Source organism: Eubalaena glacialis, chromosome 10, assembly GCF_028564815.1.
Source record: "Eubalaena glacialis isolate mEubGla1 chromosome 10, mEubGla1.1.hap2.+ XY, whole genome shotgun sequence".
NCBI classification, from domain to species: Eukaryota; Metazoa; Chordata; class Mammalia; order Artiodactyla; family Balaenidae; genus Eubalaena; species Eubalaena glacialis.
In genome coordinates, this window is record NC_083725.1 from 25,445,555 (window position 1) to 25,471,363 (window position 25,809).

At 36.3% G+C, this 25,809-nt stretch overlaps 1 pseudogene; it reads left to right on the forward strand.

The window, feature by feature from the left end:
* LOC133099823 (centrosomal protein of 78 kDa-like) overlaps positions 1–25,809 on the forward strand; it is a 49,816-nt pseudogene that overhangs the window by 8,137 nt on the left and 15,870 nt on the right.

Genomic DNA, 25,809 nt, shown 5'->3' on the forward strand with positions numbered 1-25,809 from the left:
GCATTTAGGTTGCTTCCATGTCCTGGCTATTGTAAATAGCGCTGCAGTGAACATTGGGGTGCATGTGTCTTTTTGAATTATGGTTTTCTCAGGGTATGTGCCCAATAGTGGGTTTGCTGAGTCATATGTTTAGTTCTATTTTTAGTTTTTTAAGGAACCTCCATACTGTTCTCCATAGTGGGTGTATCTATTTACATTCCCACCAACAGTGCAAGAGGGTTCCCTTTTCTCCACACCCTCTCCAGCATTTGTTGTTTGTAGATTTTTTGATGATGGCCATTCTGACTGGTGTGAGGTGATACCTCATTGTAGTTTTGATTTGCATTTCTCTAATAATTAGTGATGTTGAGCAGCTTTTCATGTGCTTCTTGGCCATCTGTATGTCTTCTTTGGAGAAATGTCTATTTAGGTCTTCTGACCATTTTTGGATTGGGTTGTTTGTTTCTTTAATATTGAGCTGCATGAGCTGTTTATATATTTTGGAGGTTAATCCTTTGTCCATTGATTCGTTTGCGAATATTTTCTCCCATTCTGAGGGTTGTCTTTTCGTCTTGTTTATGGTTTCCTTTGCTGTGCAAAAGCTTTCAAGTTTCATTAGGTCCTATTTGTTTATTTTTGTTTTTATTTCCATTATGCTAGGAGGTGGATCAAAAAGGATCTTGCTGTGATTTATGTCAAAGAGTGTTCCTCCTATGTTTTCCTCTAAGAGTTTTATAGTGTCCGGTCTTACATTTAGGTCTCGAATCCATTTTGAGTTTATTTTTGTGTATGGTGTTAGGGAGTGTTCTAATTTCATTCTTTTACATGTAGCTGTCCAGTTTCCCCAGCATCACTTATTGAAGAGACTGTCTTTTCTCCATTGTCTATCTTTGCCTCCTTTGTCATAGATTAGTTGACCATAGGTGCGTGGGTTTATCTCTGGGCTTTCTATCTTGTTCCATTGATCTATGTTTCTGTTTTTGTGCCAGTACCATATTGTCTTGATTACTGTAGCTTTGTAGTATAGTCAGAAGTCAGGGAGTCTGATTCCTCCAGCTCCGTTTTTTTCCCTCAAGACTGCTTTGGCTCTTCAGGGTCTTTTGTGTCTCCATACAAATTTTAAGATGATTTGTTCTAGTTCCGTAAAAAATGCCATTGGTAATTTGATAAGGATTGCATTGAATCTGTAGATTGCTTTGGGTAGTATAGTCATTTTCTCAATATTTATTCTTCCAGTCCAAGAGCATGGTATATCTCTCCATCTGTTGGTATCATCTTTAATTTCTTTCATCAGTGTCTTAGAGTTTTCTGCATACAGGTCTTTTGTCTCCCTAGGTAGGTTTATTCCTAGGTATTTTATTCTTTTTGTTGCAGTGGTAAATGGGAGTGTTTCCATAATTTCTCTTTCAGATTTTTCCTCATCAGTGTATAGGAATGCAAGAGATTTCTGTGCATTAATTTTGTATCCTGCAACTTTACCAAATTCATTGATTAGCTCTAGTAGTTTTCTGGTGGCATTTTTAGGATTCTCTATGTATAGTATCATGTCATCTGCAAACAGTGACAGCTTTACTTCTTCTTTTCCAATTTGTATTCCTTTTATTTCTTTTCCTTCTCTGATTGCCGTGGCTAGGACTTCCAAAACTATGTTGAATAATAGTGGTGAGAGTGGACATCCTTGTCTCGTTCCTGATCTTAGAGGAAATGCTTTCAGTTTTTCACCATTGAGAATGATGTTTGCTGTGGGTTTGTCGTATATGGCCTTTATTATGTTGAGGTAGGTTCCCTCTATGCCCACTTTCTGGAGAGTTTTTATCATAAATAGGTGTTGAATTTCGTCAAAAGCTTTTTCTGCATCTATTGAGATGATCATATGGTATTTATTCTTCAATTTGTTAATATGATGTATCCCATTGATTGATTTGCATATATTGAAGAATCCTTGCATCCCTGGGATAAATCCCACTTGATCGTGGTATATGATCCTTTTAATGTGTTGTTGGATTCTGTTTGCTAGTATTTTGTTGAGGATTTTTGCATCTATATTCATCAGTGATATTGGTCTGTAATTTTCTTTTTTTGTAGTATCTTTGTTGGGTTTTGGTATCAGGGTGATGGTGGCCTCATAGAACGAGTTTGGGAGTGTTCCTTCCTCTGCAATTTTTTGGAAGAGTTTGAGAAGGATAGGTGTTAGCTCTTCTCTAAATGTTTGATAGAATTCACCTGTGAAGCCATCTGGTCCTGGACTTTTGTTTGTTGGAAGATTTTTAATCACAGTTTCAATTTCATTCCTTGTGATTGGTCTGTTCTTATTTTCTGTTTCTTCCTGGTTCAGTCTTGGAAAGTTATACCTTTCTAAGAATTTGTCCATTTCTTCCAGGTTGTCCATTTTGTTGGCATAGAGTTGCTTGTAGTAGTCTCTTAGGATGCTTTGTATTTCTGCAGTGTCTGTTGTAACTTGTTTTTCATTTCTGATTTTATTGATTTGAGTTGTCTCCCTCTTTTTCTTGATGAGTCTGGCTAATGGCTTATCAATTTTGTTTATCTTCTCAAAGAACCAGCTTTTAGTTTTATTGATCTTTGCTATTGTGTTCTTTGTTTCTATTTCATTTATTTCCGCTCTGATCTGTATGATTTCTTTCCTTCTGCTAACTTTGGGTTTTGTTTGTTCTACTTTCTCTAGTTCCTTTAGGTGTAAGTTTAGATTGTTTATTTGAGATTTTTCTTGTTTCTTGAGGTAGGCTTGTATAGCTATAAACTTCCCTCTTAGAACTGCTTTTGCTGCATCCCGTAGGTTTTGGATCGTCATGTTTTCATTGTCATTTGTCTCTAGGTATTTTTTGATTTCCTCTTTGATTTCTTCAGTGATCTCTTGGATATTTAGTAACGTATTGTTTAGCCTCCATGTGTTTGTGTTTTTTACGTTTTTTTCCCTATAATTGATTTCTAATCTCATAGCATTGTGGTCAGAAAAGATGCTTGATATGATTTCAATTTTCTTAACTTTACTGAGGCTTGATTTGTGACCCAAGATGTGATCTATCCTGGAGAGTGTTCCGTGCGCACTTGAGAAGAAAGTGTAATCTGCAGTTTTTGGATGGAATCTCCTATAAATATCAATTAAATCTATCTGGTCTATTGCCTCATTTAGAGCTTCTGTTTCCTTATTTATTTTCATTTTGGATGATCTGTCCATTGGTGTAAGTGAGGTGTTAAAGTCCCCCACTATTATTGTGTTACTGTCGATTTCCTCTGTTATAGCTGTTAGCAGTTGCCTTATGTATTGAGGTGCTCCTATGTTGGGTGCATATAAATTTATAATTGTTATATCTTCTTCTTGGATTGATCCCTTGATCATTATGTAGTGTCCTTCCTTGTCTCTTGTAACATTCTTTATTTTAAAGTCTGTTTTATGTGATATGGGTATAGCTACTCCAGCTTTCTTTTGATTTCCATTTGCATGGAATATCTTTTTCCATCCCCTCATTTTCAGTCTGTATGTGTCCCTAGGTCTGAAGTGGGTCTCTTGCAGACAGCACATTTGTGGGTCTTGTTTTTGTATCCATTCAGCAAGCCTGTGTCTTTTGGTTGGAGCATTTAATCCATTCACGTTTAAGGTAATTAATGATATGTATGTTCCTGTGACCATTTTCTTAATTGTTTTGGGTTTGTTTTTGTAGATCCTTTTCTTCTCTTGTGTTTCCCACTTAGAGAAGTTCCTTTAGCATTTGTTGTAGAGCTGGTTTGGTGGTGCTGAATTCTCTTAGCTTTTGCTTGTCTGTAAAGCTTTTGATTTCTCCATCGAATCTGAATGAGATCCTTGCCGGGTAGAGTAATCTTGGTTGTAGGTTCCTCCGTTTCATCACTTTAAGTATATCATGCCACTCCCTTCTGGCTTGTAGAGTTTCTGCTGAGAAATCAGCTGTTAACCTTATGGGAGTTCCCTTGTATATTTTCTGTCATTTTTCCCTCGCTGCTTTCAGTAATTTTTCTTTGTCTTTAATTTTTGCCAATTTGATTACTATGTGTCTCGGCATGTTTCTCCTTGGGTTTATCCTGTATGGGACTCACTGCGCTTCCTGGACTTGGGTGGCTATTTCCTTTCCCATGTTAGGGAAGTTTTCAACTATAGTCTCTTCAAATATTTCCTCTGGTCCTTTCTCTCCCTCTTCTCCTTCTGGGACCCCTATAATGCGAATGTTGTTGCATGTAATGTTGTCCCAGATGTCTCTTAGGCTGTCTTCATTTCTTTTCATTCTTTTTTCTTTATTCTGTTCCTATCCGTTCTTCTGCCTCAGTTATTCTGCTATTGATTCCTTCTAGTGTAGTTTTCATTTCAGTTATTGTATTGTTCATCTCTGTTTGTTTGTTCTTTAATTCTTCTAGGTCTTTGTTAAACATTTCTTGCATCTTCTCGATCTTTGCCTCCATTGTTTTTCCAAGGTCCTGGATCATCTTCACTATCATTATTCTGAATTCTTTTTCTGGAAGGTTGCCTATCTCCACTTCATTGATTTGTTTTTCTGGGGTTTTAGCTTGTTCCTTCATCTGGTACATAGCCCTCTGCCTTTTCATCTTTTCTATCTTTCTGTGAATGTGGTTTTTGTTCCACAGGCTGCAGGATTGTAGTTCTTCTTGCTGCCACCTTTTTAAGACTGTTGATACACATTGCCAAATTACCATCCAGAAATGCTATGCCAATTTGTAGTCCACCCCAACAGTGGATGTGAAGCCTGCCTCACACAAACACTGGCTTGTAGCACTTTTAAAAATGTGTAAAACTACAAAAATGAGTACCTCTCCCTTTTTCATGCAAGTGGGATTACTCCAAATTTCATAACTTTTTTCAGTTAATTTAGCAAGTCAGTAAATTTGTATCTACTGCATCATTTTTTGTGACTGTTCAGTGTTTCATTAGGTGAATATGCCACAGTACACATAGCTTATCCATTCTTGTATATAAGCTATGTCCAGTTTTTCAGTTCCAAATAATACTCTGATATGTATCCTTGCCTATATCTCTGACTATTTCTTTTGGTTAAATACTTAGAAAGAGAGTTGTTGGATCAAAAGGGTATACACAGTTTAAAGGCTTGGCTCAATCTGATAGGAGAATAACCACATTTTGTTTTATTTTGTATTCCTTTGATTTACTGGTGGGTTTACTGGCTGTTTGTATTAATTTGGCTAGTTGGTTAATTATACCCTGTGTCCATTCTTCTGTAGTGAGAGGTTGTAACGATTGTATCCTAATCTGTCAGATCCATGTGTCTTACTTTCTATTTCTGTGTGTCATGGGGCGTTGAAAGACTCCAGTTATTTTAATGTGATGCTCCACGCAACACTTAAAAAAATGACTCATGATAGTTGCCTTTCATGTAATATTTTTTAATACCTGCGCTTTTGTGATGATCCCTTTTGTTTAAGTGAGTAGGTTGTTCAGCCCCAGAACTACTAGAATTCATGATCATTTGTTCTAGTTTTTGTCTGACCTTTTACTGAGAGAGTTCTTGACCATCATACTTTCATGATAGGTTTTTAGCATGTATTGTGTATTCACACATTCTTTGAATTTGTTATTATTTTTATCCTCCTAGACTTGCCTGTTTTGCTCTAAAACTAACAGTTATTACATTTCTTCTCTTTCGTTTTCCCCTTTTAACTAGTTTGAAGTGTGATTTGAAGCTCAAGATCATGAACAAACGAATGCAGTGCATTTCTCAGCTCCACCAGTTTTTGCTTCTGAGGTTTACATGCCACTGCCGCCCTTGCTAATTATGAACTGAGATTCATTTTGTGATATTTTTTTCTCATAGGTTATATACAGTTATTCTTCAGTTCTGTAATTGTAGAATATGTTGGATGATTTATTTGTACTAAAGGCAGGCTTATCATTGCACATCCAAAAAGTGGTTTTTTTTTTGTTTTGTTTTGTTTTTGTTTTTTGCTTTATTGGAGTATAATTGCTTTACAATGGTGTGTTAGTTTCTGCTTTGTAACATAGTGAATCAGCTCTACATTTACATATATCCTCATATCTCCTCCCTCTTGCGTTTCCCTCCCAGCCTCCCTATCCCACCCCTCTAGGTGGTCACAAAGCACCGAGCTGATCTCCCTGTGCTGTGCTGCTGCTTCTCACTAGCTGTTTTGCATTTGGTAGTGTATATATGTCCATGCCAGTCTCTCACTTCGTCCCAGCTTACCCTTCCCCCTCCCCGTGTCCTCAAGTCCATTCTCTACACCTGCGTCTTTCTTCCTGTCCTGCCCCTAGGTTCTTCATAACCATTTTTTTTTTTAAGTCCGTATATATCTGTCAGCATACGGTATTTCTTTTTCTCTTTCTGACTTACTTCACTCTGTATGACAGACTCTAGGTCCATCCACCTGACTACAAATGACTCAGTTTCATTTCTTTTTATGGCTGAGTAATATTCCATTGTATATATGTGCCACATCTTCTTTATCCATTAATCTGTCGATGGACACTTAGGTTGCTTCCATGTCCTGTCTATTGTAAATAGAGCTGCAATGAACATTCCAAGAAGAGGTTTTAAAATTGGATTATGCATTATGTGTGTGCGTATACGTTTCTGTTTTTTTCCATACCCAAAATTACAAATCTGCCATGGCTGGTCTTGTGCAGGACTCTTCCACACGTGAGAAAATGAGAGTTGTCTATATGTTAAATCTGTATAGACTTCGCAAGTGACCTTTTGTCTTTCATCGAAAGCACTTGACCTGCAGCAGTGTGGCCTCACCAGTGAAGGAGCAAAGGCTTTACTAAAGGCCCTTGAAAGCAACAGAACTCTGGTCGTTTTGGATATAAGAAAAAAATCCACTTGTTGGTATGTGGTCACTTTTTTTTTTTAATTGATTAACACATAGCAAAACAAAAAGAGTTTGTTCACACATTGACAGGTTTTAAAACTTAATGTGTTTCACCTTCCTCTTCATATACAGTTGGCCCTTGAACAGCTTGGGGGTTAGGGGTGCCGCCCCCCACGCAGCTGAAAATCTGGGTATAAGTTTATAGTCAGTGGTTCCGCATCTGTGGATTCAACCAACCTTGGCTCGTGTAGGACGATAGTACATATTTATTGAAAAATATCCATGTGTCAATGGACCCGCGAGGTTCAAACCCATGTTGTTCAAGTGTCAACTGTACTTTTCTAATGTTGCACTTCCCTTATGTTTTTAGCAGATAATGTACTAATTAAAGTGAGTTATACCTTTAAATTGTTCTTATCGCTACTCTGAATAGAGGTGAACCTAGATACTAAGCCTGCTTCCACCAAGAGCATTATTTCCTTGTTGTGCAACCTCTGAATTCTTGCAAGGAGTACTTTATTCATTTGTCAGTTTCACAAGTAATTTTTTTAATAGCTTCTGTGTGCCAGATACGGGTCAGGCACTAGGGATAAAGCAGTGAACCAGACAGACAAAAGTCTTGCCCTCGTGGAGCTTACATTCTAGTGAAGGGGTTCAGATAGAAATGAGTAAAGAGATAAGTAATATAATTTTAGACAGTAGGAAGTGCAAAAATATCTTAATGTAAGGAGAGTGAGGAGGAGCAGGTAGGACTCCATTGGATAGGTTTGTTAGGGGACAGCTTCACTGGAGAAGTGGCATTTGAACGGAGACCTGAATGAAGAGAGGAGCAAGCCATGGAAGATCTGGGGTAAGCACATTCCAGGACAAGGAGGCAATGAGTATGCAGGCATGTAGGTGGGTGGAGTATTTAAGGAAAAGCAAGGAGGCCAACATGGTCAGAGTACTGAGTGAAGAAGAGTGTGGTATGACATGAGGTCAAGGAGCTAGCCAGGGGTCTGATCTTGTAAAGTCTTGAAGGCCAGAGTAAAGGTGTGGATTATTCTAAATGAGTAGAGGGTTTTGAACTGGAAAAAGACATGATCCAAACAGTATCTGAATAAGATGACTTGGTATAGAGAATAGACTTGGGGGGATAAAGAAGAGAAACAGGGAGACCAGTTAGGAGACTATCACAGTGGTCCAAATAAGAGATGTTTATGGCTTAGCTTAGGTTGGAAGTTTGGAGCAAGTGAAAAGTGGTTGAATTCAGGTTGTGTTTTGAGGGTGTAGCTAACAGGGCTTGCCAATAGATTAGATGTGGGGTATGAAGGAAATAGTAACAAGGAGACAAGTCGTCGATGATTATGTGTGCAACTGGGTGGTATCACTTAGAAAAAGGGGGCTGATGGGAGGAGCAGCTTTTGAGGGAATATCAGGACTTTGGTTTGTTATCTTAGATGCGCCTTAGGTATCTAAGTGTCTGGACAGTGCTCAGACTGTACTTTCTATCCAAAGGTATCCAAAGCCACTTTAGATGCAAAATGTTTAAAGTTGACCTCTGCTGCTGCCAAAATAGTAGCCACTGGGGGCAGTCTGCAAGATGGCATCTTAGGTTTTTGAGGAAGAAATTAGAATACACAAAGGGGGAAATAAGTGTATAATTACATAATGTAGATGTCATATTTAATTTTATGGGAAAAGCAATAATTAGTTGGCTTTTGGTTTTAAATGGAAATAGCCACTCACTGGGAAATAATTACTCTAATTTCAATTTATTTTACTTTAGATCATTCTGTGATGAAAGCAGTTATCAAAAAAGTTCTCCAGATGGAAGGAGTGCCAAGTCATAACATGTTTTAGTTCTCTCGGAAGAATTTCTCTTTAATGGCTTGTTTTTCTTTCTTTCTGAAAAGAAAATTATCAAGGTACTTTCTGCCATCTTAAAACTAAGTTTTTAGTCAAATGAAATGGCTTTTCTGTTTTTGAAAATGTTGTGTGATGCTTTAATTTAGGTTCCCAGAAATGCAGATTGAAAACCTTTTATTAACTTAAAGTATCTTAATTTCCAATGAAGATCAAACCCTCCTAAATTACCTGTAACTTAAATGGCATATTTATCATTTCTGTCTCAGTACCAGTGGATAACTTCTCCATCGGTGAAGGAACCATCCAAAACTGCTAGACAGAAAAAGAGAACTATAATTTTGGGAAGTGGTCGAAAAGGAAAAGCTACTATTAGAATTGGTTGGGGCTTCCTTGGTGGCGCAGTGGTTGGGAGTCCGCCTGCCAATGCAGGGGACGCGGGTTCGAGCCCTGGTCTGGGAGGATCCCACGTGCCGCGGAGCAACTAAGCCCGTGCGCCACAACTACTGAGCCTGCGCTCTAGAGCCCGCGAGCCACAACTACTGAGCCCACGTGCCACAACTACTGAAGCCCGCGTGCCTACAGCCCGTGCTCCGCAACAGGAGAGGCCACCGCAATGAGAAGCCCGCGCACTGCAGCAAAGAGTAGCCCCCGCTCGCCACAACTAGAGGAAGACCGCGCACAGCAATGAGGACCCAATGCAGCCAAAAATAAATAAATAAAATAAATAAATTTATTAAAAAAAAAAAAAAAAGAATTGGTTAACTCTTTCTTGTTTTTAATGCTACTAGAACCTATACCCCTTATGTTTTCCAATGTGCTAAAATTAAAACAGCCAGTATTAACCACATGCATATTAGGAGACCTATAATTATTTTGATACTTATGAGAATTTATAGAATATAGATATAATGAATGAATTTAAAGAGATGTTAATATTAACCAACATTATTGTTTGGATCTCATAAAAACTTCGTTATTTTGAAAATATTTCCTAGTGGATGATTACTTCTAATACTTTGCAATTGAAATTTGGGGTGCACTTTGATGATAATTTTAGTAGTGGCGCTTTTGAGGAATGATTTTTTTTTTAATGCAGAATTACCTTTTGTGCTATAAGAAACAAAATTTCTTCCCAGTTGCAACCTTCCCATTGTTCCCTGCTTCTTTCTTCGAAATGCTTACATAAATTTTTGAATCAGGTAATATCTTGTTTCTCTCAATGATAAAAAAAACTTGAAATATGTATTATCCTTATAAAGGACTTCTACAGACAAGTTTATTGACCTAGATTGAAAATTTTAGAAAAACATTTTCTAAATGTTTACTGTAATGTATATTTAATTTTCCAAATGGTAGTTAACCCAGGATTTTACAACTAAGCCTATAATTTTGTTACCAAATATAATAAAAAGCTTTTAAAACCCTTTAACAATCAGTGATATAAGTTTCACATTCTCCTGAATATATAAATTTGCTATAATTTTCTTCTACTGATAACGTTTGTATTGTTTCTAAGAGACCTTAACTTTTTATTTTCTGGAACATATTATCATTAGTCAGAAATAATCTTTTTTTTTTTGGTGATAAGAATGAATAGCAGGAGCAGCATTTGTTAAACCAAATCTAATATGAAACTGACTCTTTCTTGTGAGTAAATTTGAATTTTGAAACAGTAAAACAATAAGGTTTAATATAAAGCAAAATAATTTTTTTTATGTTTATGATCTGCCAATTTCCCAGAAAAAGTTTTGTGGTGACTTTAGTTCTATACCAGATACATTAAAATCACCAATGGACAACACATCTTTTATTCAGGTACCCTCTGAAAGTTTTAAAAATTTGTTGACTTAATATCACTGAACTGTCCACTTTAAAATGGTTAAAATGATAAATTTTCTGTTTTGTGTATTTTACCATAATTTTTAAAATATGTGTTGTTTGAAGATTTTGGGGTTTCATAAATGTATTGTATTAGCATAACAATGAAAAATTTAAGAGACCACCTCTAATCTCATTATCCTGTCAAGCAATATTTACATTTTTATTTTCTCTTCCTGCTATCTATAAACATAATTCCACATAGCTTCAATATAATTTGCCATTCTTATCTTTTCATACTAAATTTAAATTTTATGATTCATAGTTATACTTTTTAACATTGTATTCACAAGGTTTCATTGAGTTGGTCAATTTTTTAAATTGGTGAAAAATTGGAAATAACCTAAAATAAACTATTGTAAACATCTTCATAAATACAGCTTTTGTTTTTTTCAACTTCAAGATGTATGTTTTTGATTCTCTATTAATCAACTTGCTTGGACAATAGTGTATTAAATAGAAGTTGTTAAGAGTGTTTATGAAGTCAAAAAAAAGCTTATGATTGTCTGCCAATTGTTATTTCAAGAGAATGATATTTTAATAATCAAATAGTACATACAAAGAAGTTAAGATTTGTGATATCACACTAATTAGATATTATTATTAAAAATTTATATCATATGTAAAGCATTCTTAAAATAGCTAAGTTGACTTTTGTTATGATATTAGAAATGGAAATATATATAAATAAAACATGTATATGTAAAACATATTAGGAATTCTGTAAAATTAGTACCTGGTGGTATATAATAGGGCATCATGGAATGAGAAGAAAACAAACTTTTTTTTTTTTTTTTTTTAGCATGATTAAACAAAGTGGAAATGTAACTGAAGTATACAAGCTCATTGAGCTATTTTAAGAGTAATTTTATTTCTTGGGCTTTTTTTTTGTATTTGCCTCAGTTATTTGGAGACATAGAGGTAAGCCAAATCAGTATCTGGGTACATACCTAGATCCAGGTGAGTATAGGGGTGAAATAATGGTGTGAATTGTGTCACATTTATATTGTAATTATTGTAATTATATTGTATGCCTAAAAAAAGATGGGAACTTTTTTTTTGTTTTGTTTTGTTTTGTTTTGTTTTGTTTTTAAATTAATTTATTTATTTATTTAGGCTGTGCTGGGTCTTCGTTTCTGTGCGAGGGCTTTCTCTAGTTGCGGCGAGCGGGGGCCACTCCTCATCGCGGTGCGCGGGCCTCTCACTATCGCGGCCTCTCTTGTTGCGGAGCACGGGCTCCAGATGCGCAGGCTCAGCAACTGTGGCGCACGGGGCTAGCTGCTCCGCGGCATATGGGATCTTCCCAGACCAGGGCTCGAACCCGTGTCCCCTGCATTGGCAGGCGGATTCTCAACCACTGCGCCACCAGGGAAGCCCCAGATGGGAACTTTTATTAGAAATTTTTTTTATCTCCTAACAAGAAAAGTGTAATTAAAAAAATTTTTTATACAAATGTATTTGCATTAGTTTCTGAAAGTAAAGGAAGGGTATACACATACAAACCACATGCATGCAAACATTTTTTTTTGACGGTAATTAAGTTAAAAAACACAATAAAATAGCACAAAATGAACTGAGCTCCTATATATTTTTAAGACGCATGTAAATCACACAGGATCGTGTGGTGATTATCAGTAACCTACACTCTATGAAATATTTGTCCTATATTACCACATACACTCCATTTTACCCTGCATCCTAATGCTGCTAAAATATAGTAGAAAGCAACAGCATAGTACAGGGAGATCAGCTCGGTGCTTTGCGATGACCTAGAGGGGTGGGATAGGGAGGGTGGGAGGGAGGCTCAAGAGGGAGGGGCTATGGGGACATGTGTATGCATACGGCTGATTGGCTTTGTTGTGTAACAGAAAGTAACAGAATTGTGAAGCAATTATACTCCAATAAAGATCTATTAAAGTAAATATAGTAGATTTGAAGGATAAATATAACCATTTTAACTTATGATGTTTGTTTTCAGTAAATTCAAATTAAATATTTAAATGTGAATTTTAATATATGGCTTGTTCTAAATAAACTATTAACACGTAGGTCTAGTTTTTGCAACCAAATATTTCATATAAAGATACTTGCCTCTTTACTACTGAAATATAGGATAAGTCTCCACATTTCACTCTTTTATCCAGTGGGTTTCATTTGTTTTTTTTGTGTGTTTTCTATATGAAATCAAAGGAGCAGTGAAGGTTGACAGGCTTATAGGAGAGTAACATTGATTCACCTACCACCCAGCAACTTGCAGCCTTATAACTTTTATTGTTTTTACATAGAAAAATTCATCTTAAATTGAAGTTTTGGTCTAATTCTGAAGATTCTGTTTGGCAGAAGTCATGGGTGTATCTGTGTTTCTCTGTCCTTGAGATTCAGAAATGCCAAAGGTGTTCTAAGATTCAGTAAACTTGAGTGTTTCTGCATGATACATAAAATGTATCATACTTTGGGATTATTTTAAAAATTTATTTTTGCATTTCTGCACATCTCAATACTTTTGTTTTAGTTAAAATAACTTGTTACTGTAGAGAACTTATATTTTTTAAAAATGCTGGCTTATGTAAAACCTTTGTACAAAACGATCCTCTTTTTAATGGGCTTGGCATCGTCAAGTGCCTGTTTTATTCCTTTCGAAGTGTAACCGTGTGACAGTTGCTCTGTAGACTTTTGGTACATCTTGATTCCTTCTTTCCATTCTTTGTCAAACATAGGCTTGGCCGCAAAGAAACCTGTAAGTAATGGAAGGAAACACTCTGCTGGTAAAGAATGTTATGCTCCTGAACCTCTACCACCTGGTGTGTCTGGTTTCCTGCCGTGGCGTACTGCAGACGTGCAAAAAGGAACAGGTAGCGTGCTTGCATTCCCTGTCTTTTTCAGTCGTTCAGAATTCTTTATTTTGGAACTTCTATTATGTGGGCGGTCTCTGGTGCTTTCTATAGAGGAAAAAAGATAACTCACACATGGCTTCTGCCTAATGAGCCCTCTAAGGAAGAAAAACAAAAAGTAATTGGGAGTTTCAAGTTGTTTCTCAAGTGTCACAACAGAGGTAACCCCGTGGGAGTCTTGAGGAGACTAAAATTATCACCAATTGTGCAGGTGAGAAAAGTTTCACTAAAGGCAGGTGTAGTTGAGCCAAGCCCTACAGCACAGAAGTAGGAATTTGGATATGTACGAATGGGAAAAAAGACATTTTAGGCATGGGGAATAGTTTAATACAGAATGGATGAGAAATATGCATTAGACCTATTCTAAATCTACTGGCTTATTAACTCAGTAAATCAGATTTAGTGAGTCAAACTAGCTTTAGCTGATTACTTATCCAGGGGATAGCTGTTCATAGTAATTTTTGTCATAGAACAGTAAATAAAATTGTTGAACTATAGCTTTAGACTTGCTAAGTGAAATAGATTGCTCTAGATGATTTTCAAGTGACTTACTTGGTAGTATTCACGAAATTGGGGGTTAACAATTGCTTAAGAAAACATAGAGAATTGACTTTAAATAGTACTTGAAGTAGTTACTGTGTAAAGTATCTGTTCAGTAGCTCATGTTAAATGGATGTTTATAATCCCCATTGGACAACCAACTACTGTTTTGCAAATGGTAATGTGAATTGCTGTTGCATAAACTATAGTGTTGAATCCCCAGTCTTTGCACTTGAGTTTAACAACTCTGTGGTTTCCTACCTTCTTCTTGAGACACTTAATCTCAGGTCCATCCTCGTCACACAGAGTGGTAAATTAGAGAACGATTAATATCACCATTTAAAGAAGTGAGACTGAAATCTCAACCATCCTGAACGTAGGAAATGAAGGGGCCTCTCAGCAGTTCAGAGAGTTACCACCAAGCCAGTCGGCTGAATTCTGTTCAGTTTTCTCCGTAGCAGAGCCCTCCAGGTCCTTCGTTTGAGCTTATTTATTTTTATACACAGTTCTGTATGGATACTGTACATAATACTAAATAGTTGTATTAACTGGGTTTAACTGGTGATGTATTCACATCAAGATCTAACTTCGTTTTGTTGATATCTTTTTAGGGGCTTTCCATTCATCAAAGCTCGTGATGTATATAATAAGTTGCAGGTATGTAGCTATCATATTTATGATATATAGGGGGTTGAATTGGGAAAGGTGGATGGTCATTCTTTTTGGTTTTTAAACTGACAGAGCCTTACAAGAAGCATTTCCCTCTCTGATATAAATCCATGTAAAACTTGTCTGGTCGCTCTCCCAATGCAAATGTGTAGTTGGGTGGATTTGGCACACAACTGGCAGCCTTGTGGTTATGTCTGTAAACAAGGAAGCCTGTTCTCCAGTCCGCAAATCAGCTGTTACCCAGTGAAACGAACTTGACTGCCATTTCTGACCCCTCACATGGAGCTGTCATACTCAAGAATGTTCATATGCTTTCAAGAAATGTTGTTTGCGGGCTATATGTACAAATTCCTGATCTGAAAGCCAACATAAAGCAACATCTCCCAAACCTCTGCTCTCTCACTAAGGCCACACACATTCCCTTGCTTATGGCCTCATGGCAAGCTAATACTGTCAGTACCAGATTCTCCTTCCCAGTTGTCTTGGGAGACTGCATAGTTGCTCTGTGAAAGGCACCACTGCTGAGGTTGAGAGAAGAGCATCTTGGGTGTCAGTCCTGCCCTTGAATGCCCAGAGGGAGGGGTGTGCGCCTCGTTCTCCTGTTGGGATTTTCCTATGCTGCAGGTTTGCTGCTTGTTGTCAAAATGATGTCCTAGTGACTTGTCTTCTGAGTAGTTATCTAATCCCAGCACACTTCTTTTCTGATCTGTAGACTTTTATGGGGTTGTGACCAGGTCAGTTTTTAAATGTTTAGAAATGTCCTATTGGACAACTTTGCAGTGGCAGTGAAGCTTGACAGGAGACTTGTATTACTGTTACCCTAGTTTTGGCTTAAGGCTGATGAGAAGTTGAAATTTTTGATGGGTCAGTTTTAGTTGTTCAGTTTTAGTTTAGTCTTGTATTTGTGTAGCATAAAAAAGAAGATACATGCTAGATAAGATATATACCCCTTATCATAGTCATGCCACATATAGTGCAAAACTATTCCTGCTGGGTTCAAACATTGTGATCCAGAGCCTGCCATTGCCTATTATCAGGAGAAGGAAAGCGTAAGAACCGTATGTGTTTGCCCTTAAGTTGGTCTACAACACAGATACTGTCAATCAGCCTCTGATAGTACCCTCCCCGTGGACAACCTTCTGTGCTCTTTTGAGCATGCTCAGATGGAGTCTACCATCAGTGTGGTGAGAGTTCACTTGGCTTCAAGTGTGTCCACGTTGAAGGGTAAAATTAACAAATACTAACCAGATTTGTGGCTGTCCAAACTAGGAAAATAGTTAAAGAATCAGGACATGAAGAATCAGGCAAATACTCATTTGGCGTCAACCCAATAAAAAAGCTTCTTGGTGAGAAAAAAGTTGCCAAAGATGAAAGCCCAGAATAGTGCTACTTTAGCCTAACCACAGTGTCAAAGCAAATAACACACATACACACAAACGCAAAAGGAAGCCCTCTTCACACTAATGCCCCAAAGTCCTTTATGGGTCTTCAAATTGAGCGGATTAGGTAGGTTGATGTTGTCCTTTACGGACTGGGTCCACCTAACAAGACTGCTTACTAACAGAATATCTCTGTTTTGTCATTTAATAGACATCCCAAACTTAATATACCTTGCAATCAAATACACACATAGTCACTCATGCTCTTCCTGTAGACTTTCCAAAACAGAAAAGGGCAGCTCCATTCTTCCTGGTGCTCAGTTACAAAATGTGATTCATCTTTGACTTTTTCCTTTCTCTCTCCTTTCACATCCAATACAGAAGCAAAATGTGTCGGCCCTATCTTTGAGATAGAACCAGAATTTGACAGTTTCTCGATTTTTCCACTATTACCACTCAGGATTAAGATTTCGTTGTCTGTCATCTTAATTATTATCCCTCTGAAATGTGTCCTTAACACAGTGGCCAGAGAACCCTTTGAGAATCTAAGTCAGAAGAATTATGTGACTTTAGTGTCTTCCCCTTCATCATAGTTGAAGCTGAACTTCTTAAAATGCTGGAAAGTTGCTACATGATTACCCTCCACATTATATATTTGATCTCATCTCCTCCACCTCTACTCCTTGCTCACTCTTTTCCAAACACCTTATACTCTTTAGTCCTTGATGTTCAACAAGTATAGTAGGCAGACATTTTCACTTGCTGTTCCCTTTACCTGAATTGCTGTTCTCTTTACTATCTACAGTACTCATCCACTCACTTTTTTAAGTCTTTTCTCAAATATCACTGTCTCCATTATGAGGCCTTGCTTGGATTCCCTGTAATAACCTGCAGCCCCACTAATACACCCTACCTCCTTAGAAGCCTCCCTTCTGCTGTAGAATCTGTTGAATGAATGAATGGAGTGAGCTATGTCTAATTTCCAAAAAAATCAACCGTAAACACTTGTTGAGAGACGGGTTCAGGGTATAAAGAATAAAAGAAGTGTAAATTCAGGCCTTACCATTCACCATCCATTCCCTCAGGGTTCTGCTATGGTGTATATTTGAATAAAGAGCACAATTTGATAAGACTAATTAATAGCTTAAATTCGTTAGAATCCCAAACCCTTTATAGTAGAAATGTGATAAAAATTGTGTCAGAGATTCTCAACAAAATGTTAGCAAGTTGAAGCCAAAAAGTATAAAAACAATTATATACCATGACCAAACGGGATTTGTGTCAGGTATGTAAGGCTGGTTCAACATTTGAAAATTAATTAATATAATCCATCCAAGACAAAAAAAGGAAAAATAAAGCATATAAATACATGCAGAAGAAGCATTTGACAAAATCCAGCGTGCACTCATGAGAAAAACTCTCAGTAAACTAGGAATAGAGAGGGACTTTCTTGACTTGATAAATACGATCTACAAAAAAACCAATAGCTAACATCATACTTACTGGAGAGAAACTCAATGCTTTCCCACTAAGATTAAGCACAAGGCAAGGATGTCCTCCTTTATTATAACTTTTCAGTATTGTGCTGCAAGTCCTTGCTAATGCAATAAGGCAAGAAAAGGAAATAAAAGGTGTACAGATTGAGAAGGAAGACATAAAGCTGTCTTTGTTCACAGATGACATGATCATTTATGTAGAAAATCTTAAAGTTGACCCAACACTCCTGGAACTAATAAGTGATTATAGCAAGGTTGCAGGATCCAAGGTTAATATACAAAAGGCAATTGCTTTCCTATATACCAATAATGAACAAGCGGAATAGGTTAAGAAAAACCCCACACTATTTACATTAGCATTGCCAAAAATGTAATACTTCAGTATAAATCTAATAAAATAAGTACAACCTCTATAGGAGGAAAACTACAAAACCGTGATGAATGAAGTCAAAGAATAACTAAATAAGTGGAGAGATATTACATGTTCATGAATAGGAAAACTCGGTATTATCAAAATGTCAGTTCTTTCCGACTTAACCTATAGAAATTCAGTGCAATCCCAATCAAAATCCCAGCAAGTTATTTTATGGATATTGGCAAACTGATTCTAAAGTCCATATGAAGGGGCAAGAGACCCAGAATAGCTGTCACCTCATTGAAGAAGGACAGAGTTGAAGGAATAACACTACCCAGCTTGCAGACTTATTATGAAGGTGCAGTAATCAAGACAGGGTTGTATTGGTGAAAGAACAAATAGATCAATGGAACAGAATAAAGAGCCCCAAAATAGACCCACATAAATACAGTCAACTGATCTTTGGCAAAAGAACAAAGGCAATACAATGGAGCAAAGATAGTCTTTTCATCAAATAGTGCTGAAACAACTGGATGTCCATAGTAAGAAAAAAAAAAATCTAGACACAGACTTTATATCCTTCATAAAAATTAACTCAAAATGAATCACAGACCTAAATGTAAAACACAAAACTGTAAAACTCCCAGAAGATAACATAGGAGAAAACCTAGATGACCTTGGGTATGGCAATGACTTTTAAAATATAACACCAAAGGAACAATCCATGAAAGAAAGAATTGATAAGCTAGACTTCATTAAAATAGAAAATTTCTGCTCTGTGAAAATCACTATCAAGATAATGAAAAGAAAAGCCACAGAGTGGGAGAAAACATTTGTAAAAGACGCATCTTGTTAGGGTAAAGTGGCAACTTGCAAGCTTCTTACATGTGCAACTGGTGTAATTTATTTTGGTATGTAGTGTGAGGTACAGACTTTAGTTTTCATTGGGTGTGTAGTTTTCTAGGCATCAATTTTAAAGATTATAACTTGACTTTATCACAATCAAACTTCCCAGACATACTTAGAACTATTTGTGGATATTCTTTTCTGTTTAATTTGTATATGTGTTCATTCATGTAGTAATGCTACAATGTTTGAATTGTAGTGGCTTTATAGTTAAGTTATATAGCTGTCTGCTAATTAACAGATACTCAACTTCTAATAAAACTTATGACTTGTACCTGAATGCCTCCAGATTATGTTCTTCATTCAGACTCTTTACTATTCACTCAATATAAATTCAGAGCTGATATACATTAAAAACTGAACTAAGGTGGCTAACATGTTTTAGTTTTCATCTATATTCCTAGATTAAAAATATGAGAAAGTAATAGAATGCAACATTTTAAAAAACCTCTAATGACTCACATTTTCTATCTCTAATTAAAACAGAATACCCTGTGGAATATCTTTGCATCACTTACCCGGTTTCATTAATTCTGGCTGCTGAAGTTAATTTAAATTCACTCTGGTAAAATGAGAGCTCAGTATAAGCTTTTAGCATACTCAGTGAGACTTAAAAATAGTCATCTGCTAGGTGGTAAACAGTAAACAGTCTTGTTTATTGCAAATAATCTTAGCCAATAAATGTTATTTATGCTCCATTTAAGAATAAAGATGTTAATCTGAGATCACAAAACGATCTTTTTGTTAAAGCTAAATGCAATTCTGCTTTGATTAGTTGCAAATGCAAATATTACCCAACTTCTTTCTCCTTCTTTGATAGTTGTATAGAAATAAAACTAAATATAAGAATGTAAGCCAAACCCACTACAAATGAAACTGCACTACAGGCCCAGTATCTTCAGTGATTTCTAGATGATTTCTGTGCTCAAACCTTCATTCTATCCTCTCTTCCTAAACAGAATTTTTTTTTGTTTGTTTGTTTTTTGGTTTTGAGTAACTTTTATTACACAAGGGATTCATATTCTTTATAGAGAAATCAAGTGATCAAATAATCCAAAAATAGATTAAAAAGCAGCCATAATTCCACCTCTCAGATATATTATCACTGTATCTATTTTATAGTATAGCTTTCTTATATATATATTTAACATCTTTATTGGAGTATAATTGCTTTACAATGTTGTGTTAGTCTCTGCTGTATAACAGTGCCTCAGCTATACATATATATATATTCCCATATCCCCTCCTTTTTGCGTCTCCCTCCCACCCTCCCTATCCCACCCCTCTAGGTGGTCACAAAGCCCCAGCTGATCTCCCTGTGCTATTTGGCTGCTTCCCACTAGCTATCTATTTTACATTTGGTAGTGTATATATGTCCATGCCACTCTCTCACGTCGTCCCAGTTTACCCTTCCCCCTCCCCATGTCCCTAAACAGAATTTTAAGAAGTTAGCCAAGATAAAATGAGAAACTGATTTAGACTTAGGTCCCAAATTTACAGCTTCAATGATTTAGGAAAATTCCTTGACAGCTATACTGAGCCTCAGTTTTCCCATTTGTAAAAGGGTGAGGATTAAAAAAACTGATACTTCTGGAAATGCCTGTCATTCTGATTGGATATTTTTTAAATGTTAACTGAAATTTAAGTGTATAAATTATAAAAAGAAGATGACAAAAAGGCTTATTATCATTTTATTACTCTGGTGGTCCACTGATAGGAGAAGGGGCTTCTCTAAGTAGTTTTCTTCATCCTGATTTCTGGACAGTCCCTTCTTTAATCTGCTTTTGGAGGCAGCGGGTGACATTTTGGCAAGTTTTATTCAATTTCTTTATGCCTTGATTTTAGGAAAGAAGAGTAGTAGCTGTGCTGAGCTCTGCCAGGTCAGATAGAATTTTGGAGTATTCTCTTTCTCTCTCTTGTAGACAGCCACTGTCATTTGGTAAGCCAAAAGCCTTCCTTTGCTTTGACTGTGGTTAGTGTGTTTGCTGGGTTTCTAAAATATATTTTTAGTGTTTACTTGTTTAGATTGAAAAGATTGGGCTATATTTTTAAAAGTTTATCCCTTCATTTTGGAAGGCCTTTTAAGTTGTGTTATTGCATGCAAGAGAGCTAACGGAATTCTGGACTCCATATTTTCGTTTTTACCTTTTTTTTTTTTTTTCTCAGACTTTGAACCAATAATGGCTAAGAATGAAAGGAACTCAGACCCAAATATTTTTTTCCCTTGTAAAGCACAGAGAATATGAGAAAAAATGAAATTGGGAAATTGTTTTGCTCTCTTCCTCCTCCTTTTTGGTCAGTTACCTCAGTCGTCCACCTCACTTTGTATTTCTAGCCTGGCTTCAGAAAGTCCTGAATTTGATGAACTACACACTGTTGGAGTAGTAGATTGCTAGAAGGAACCAAGATCCAGACAACCTTAAATGGCGGCTTCATGGAATTATATTCAAGAAGGATGGTCCAGCCAATTTCCTCACTTCCATTGTGAAAGGAGTTCCCTATTCCTAAGAAAATGGACCTATGTCTGACTGACACAGAAGATGGAGATTTATCCCAGTGCATTTATATATGTATATATATTAAAATTATGTATATATATATATTTATATATATATAATGCCTAATGGAAATATCTCAGATGGTCTATTTTGTGTTTTTTCTTTAATTTTACTTATAAAATTGTGACCATTTTTTAACTCAAAAGAGGAGAACCTTAAAAATTAATTAAAAAGACATTCTCAGTAGTAGAATGTAGTCTAAGGTTCAGAGTGACTTGGCAGAGAAAATTGCTGAATGGTTAGATAACAGTGCTGGTATGCTTGGCTATTGTAACACTTTACATTAGAGTTTCTCTTCCTTGAAATTACAAGAACTATATGACTCAAGAGAAAGATTAATAATTAGGAATATTCTGCTTGCTTTTTTTATAGCCTATTGAAGAACATTTTTATTAATTATTTGGAGGTCATAGGAAGGAAACTTCATGATCTAACTTTTGAACAAGTAGTGTTGCAACACAAAGCTATGACTCAAATTAAAAAGGAAATTTGAAATGACCTATTTCTTTTGGCATCTAAATCCAGATATCTGTCAGTAAAATGAGTCACTTTTCAGTCAAATGGGTGGTCAGCAATATAATTTTTTATTGGGAAGCTGAAAGACACCATTGCCAAACAGAGCATCTGCAGTGTTAACATCTATATTTGAGCATCTTTCGTTTTCCCAAGGGGTGCAGATGAGAAGAAGGAAGGCAGAGAAATGCACTTGAATAAAGCTTTTCAAGATGGATAGAACAGAGAGCATTCCCAGAGGCAGGTCAAGTTCAACCCAAGAACAACTTTCTCAGTGCTTTCACAACTAGTTAAAATACAAGACCAGTAGTAACTCAGCCCTCAAATCAGTGCTGAAATCAAGCAGAAGGTTGCTAATATTGATACGGTTAACATACATCAAATAGGATTACTGAATTTTCTGAATCCAAAAGTTCTCCACAGTGTTGACATTTCCTTACTGAACTCCCAGGATTGTTTGGTTTCAAAGGCTCTTGGGCTCAAGATGCATTTTGTTTTAAATAATCCTTCATAAAAAGTTCAGTTTTCAGTCTAATATGATTGAAACCCAGCTTGAGTGTGTTTTATAATGCACTGAACTGGAAAGACTATGGGCATTGAATTATTCAAAACATGGTAGGCGAAGGAGGGATATGTGGGGAGGAGGTGATCAAAGAAATCAGTGAGAATGTCTTGTTATCTCATTTTATTTACCTTTTAGAACTCTTCCAAATATTAGAGGAAAGAAATCAATATCAATTTTCACCTGTCACGTTCCACACTTCAATTATTAATGAATGTCGAATTTGACCACAGTTTTCTGTACCACCTGCTCTGCAATAATATTTCTGAGCCTTTATTAAAAATGTAAAATTGTCATTGAATTTCCAAATATGATTCTCCAGTGGCTAATTCAGCTTGTTTTATTAATAAGCAAGTTCTGATGAGTAATACTAATTTAATACACCTGCATGTAAGGTTAAAGTGTAAATTATTCCTGCCGAAGGTGATGAGATATGACTGCGATGTGGTGGTAGGGCACTCACCTTCCTGAACGAACCCTGCGAGCACACAGTTCTTGGGAGAAACCAGTACTTCATATAGTAGCAAATCTGATATTATTTTGCATGTCTCCTGTAGCAGTGGAATGCACACACACACACACAAACATGATCATGGGTGAAAAAACACACATGCGCACCTTAGATGCTTACATTAATTTCTGAATATAGTTCTCCGGAAAGAAAAAGCTTTACTGATGATTTGTATTTTTATAGTTTATTATTTTATCCATACTAAAACACTAAATGAAATCACTCACTGTTTTGTTGTCCATGGAATCCTTTCAATTTTGAGATGATAAATATAAATCGAAATAATGATTATAGTCCTTGGCCATGAAAGACTAAGTTACAGAGAACCCGGTGACTGGAGGTCAGAGCTGCCACGGAATTATTCTCTGCTCCAGAGACCATTAGAGTATCACTGTGTACCCACTTAAGGATAGAATGCTGCTATTGAGAAACTAGCTCTCTTTTATTTCTACTAAAAGGAGAGAACGGTAGGGGACCATGGCTGTGTGAGTGTATGAGACTTTCTCTGTTTTGTACAATAAGCCAAAAACTATACATGAAATAGCCTCGGGCCTTTTGTCTTTTGTACCCAGCTCTTTCCTGTATTGCTCCTGATCAATTACACTTAAATCAACAAAAGTTGCTTGAACATTTTGACAGTTATGTTCCCCATGCCCTGAAGCATTTTTAAAGGGTTCCTGAGATAAAGCTATTTCAAAAAATACTCCGTCCAAATTTTTTCAGGGTGGCATCAATGAAAGTAACTTAGAGGAAAGAAACTAGACCTTGAGTTCCTGGCCTACCACTCTAAGGCCAGGCAAGCATAAACCTTCATAGCAAAACCTAAGTTTGCTCCCAGTTGAGAATTTGGTTTCCATGGTCTTATATAAAAAGTATATGGAGACTTTAATTCCCTATAAGCCCTTTCCAAAGAGTAAATACAGTTGATCATTTGTAAGAGATGATGAAAATTACAATTTTGTTGAATAGGTGGAATATATATTATATATAATATATATATTTATTTTTTATATATAAAATATATAAAGTTACTATTCAGAGTCCTAAAACATGGATTTTTCTTACTTACCAAGAATGAACAGTAACTTGACCTCTAAACACAAAAAAGCACCTGGTCATAGCAGAATCATAACAAATATTTGATATCAGAATGAATTCACTGTTCAGGTGTAAAGAGGGAATACCTTCAGTTTTCCTCTTTCTTGTACCCCATTATTGCATCCTGGACAGAGGGGATTTTCTTGATTTTAATTTAAAGGAGAAATGCCCACTTTTGTTAAGATGGAAATTGACAACCTCAGTAGGCAGAAGCACTGTTTTTATTTGGCTGAATTCATGTTTCTAGTGATAATTCAAGGTGTAATAGGGTTTTCTCTGCCACTCCAAAATCTGAAAATGATAAGCATCTCACCAGAGTTTCAGGACGGCCCATTACCTATTCTGTGGAAAGGATATTCAAAATACCATGCTTCATCAATGTCTTCTTTGACTTATTCATCAATGGACAACTACTGAGTTAAGGCAGTGTCTTATCCTTGCTTCAAAAAAATAAAAACAAAAAAACCCCACAAACACAAAAAAACTGTTAACGATGAAAACTTATTATGCCAGGCCTTAGTATGGCCTGACTTGGAAATTTAGTTTCAGAGGCTTTTGTGAATATACCAAGGAAAGAGGACCTAGGTGTATCTTATTCCCACAGGCCACCAATAAATATTTGCTTAACGGAGAAAAAATTAATATGTCTTATAGGAGAGAACCTGACAGATGCTTAACATTATTGAGTGATAGCAATGCCCAAACTCATCTGTGATCAAACGCTATGAAAGTATCCTCCTAAGGATAAACTTATTACAAATAAGAAGTGAAAATTCAATTATGGAGATACTTTCAGTTTCAGCTCTGATATGCAAAAAGCTTGGAAGTTGTCACTGTATCTAGTCCTTACAAGATAATGCTGTACAAAATGAAAAACAATGAGTTTTCTCAGACATGATTAATAAAACATGTAACTACGAAAGAATTTTAAAACTGTAATTATGTATGTGTATATATGTGTCTCTGAAAAATCTGTCAAAGAAAACTGAGGCTATCAGTATAAACTCATTTAACTTCTATCTCTTTTTACCTTTATTTCCTCACAAACTTACCAGTATCCATCCAACTTGAAGGATACAAGTGATCTTTATATACTTGCAAGGTCTTTTTCTTATTCATATGTCCATGTTTCCCCAATTCTCTAAATTATTATCTACATCTTCAGGATCTCCTTTATCGGTTCCTTCATTTCAGCATATAAAATATAAGTCCTTCTCATTCTAAAAAATTCTTTTTTGCTAATTATTTTCTCTTTTCATCCAAACTCCTTCAGAGTAGCCTATTCCCACTGTCTTCACTAGCCCCGCCTGACCCCCACAGGCAGCCCTACACCCTCAATTTATTGCAATCTGGCTTTCTTGTCCACCACTTCACTGAACTGCTCTAAGGTCACTGGGGACCTAACTGCCCAAATCCAATGGACACTTACATTCTCTGAAGAATGACGCTGTCATCTATTTCCTCCTTCTTGAAACTCTATCACCTCTCTCCTTCCCAGAATTCTTTCTCTGCTTATTACTTAAACGTTGTCAGTACTCACAGTTCTCTGAAATCTCATCCATTTTCATGATTTTAATGACTGCTGATATGTGCTGATGACATTCAAATTTTTATCTTTCCATGTCTTCACGTGCATGTCCAGTTATCTACCAGTTTGTCTCCTGAATTCTACAGATGCTTTAAAATTCAACATGTCCAGAACTAAAGTCTTTTCCCCAATTCAGTTCTTTATCCCCTATTTCCAAACTCAATGATATCACCACCCAACCTTAGTCACACAGATGGGGGTTCAGCCTCC